Source organism: Ornithorhynchus anatinus, chromosome 2, assembly GCF_004115215.2.
Source record: "Ornithorhynchus anatinus isolate Pmale09 chromosome 2, mOrnAna1.pri.v4, whole genome shotgun sequence".
Classification (NCBI taxonomy): domain Eukaryota; kingdom Metazoa; phylum Chordata; class Mammalia; order Monotremata; family Ornithorhynchidae; genus Ornithorhynchus; species Ornithorhynchus anatinus.
In genome coordinates, this window is record NC_041729.1 from 132,481,368 (window position 1) to 132,483,045 (window position 1,678).

Sequence of the window (1,678 nt, forward strand, 5' to 3'; positions counted from 1 at the left end):
AGGAAGGAGATTAGCAAGGGTTCGGAGATGGGCGAGATGAGAACGAGGCACAGTGAGAAAACTGGTATAAGAAGAGTAAAGATTGCAAACTGGAGTGGGATGGGAGAAGACAGTATGAAGGAGAGAGTCAGTGAAGTCAACTGAAGCCAACAGTGAGGAATTTCTACTTAATGCAGAGAGGAATGGGTGACCTATGAAGGTTTTAGAAGAATGAAAAGAATACATGTGTGCAGAATATATATTAGAAAAATGATCTAGACAGGGGATCTAAGTATAGATTAGAGAGTGGAGGGACTTTTATGTCTGCTTCCCCCACTGGACTGTAAAGTCTAGGAGGGCAGGGATCATGTCTACCAACTCTGTGGTAATGTACTCTCCCAAGCATTTAGTACAGTGCTCTGTATGCGTTAAGTACTAACTAAACACGATTGATTGATTGATTGAGATCATGAGGAAGCTTGTATAGTAGTCAGGATACTGCAAATTCTAGATCAATGAGGTGGCCGTTGAATACTGGAGGGAAAAAACTGACAGGATTTAGTGACAGTCTAAAAATTGAGGTTGAAAGAGAAAGAGGATATTAAGGCCAAGTTTGTGGCCAAGTTTGTGGGCTTGATATGAGGGGACGATGTCTGACCAAGTGACCAGACAGGTTGGGAGGAGAAGTTTGGGAGGGAATATGAGGAATTTAACCTGGCATGGTTTAGTAATCAGGGTGATCATTTTGATAAACTTTACAAATTTCAAGTCTTTCATTGCAGAATTAGAATTATTAGAATTCCTAAGAAAAAGTCCGTTCCAAAAATGTGAATCAATGCTGACATCTAGTGGCTGCATTCATAATACCAATCAGTTTAGCCCATGTTAACACCGTAATTCCATAACACTTTGGTTCCAATTAAAACTAATTAATTTTTTACAAATTGGATGAAAACTTGTTACAAGATGTATGTCCCTACCCCTTTTACTCATCCATCTTAAGGGGATATGAATCCTAAAATCATCAGACTAACTGATCACTGAACTCACTGAAGGAAACTAGATTGCAATTTGAAAAGTACTCCCAGAGTCACCATTTGAAAGCTAAACCCAACTGGGTTTAGCAGTGTTAGCAATAATTTAATTAAACTCTAAACAACCATATATTTTTGCACTTCTTAGATTTTCCAAATCCAATGTTACAGTGGCTGTCATTCGTTGATGAACATTCTCTCATCTTTGAAATAACCACTACAGCAATCCTAAAAAAATGCAACAATAGGATAGACTGCAGGCACAGTTCACCTCTCTCCTGAGCTTTAATATTTCAATCAGCCCTTAGATATCTATGAAGTTCATAATAAATTACACATTACTAAATACTGGAACATAACAAACGCTATTATTTAAATCAGAGGATGTCAAGGGTTTAGAAGAAACAGCCTGGCCTAGTAGATAGAACACAAGTCTGGGAGTCACAAGGACCTGGGTTCTAATCCCAGATCTGCCACTTGTCTGCTGTGTGACCTTGGGCAAGTCACTTCACTTCTCTGGTCCTCAGTTGCCTCATCTGTAAAATGGGATTAAGAATGTGAGCCCTATGTGGGACAGGCAAGGACTGTGTCCAACCTGATTATGTTGTATTTACCCCAATGCTTAGAACAGTGCCTGGCACATAGTAAGCACTTAACAAATACCA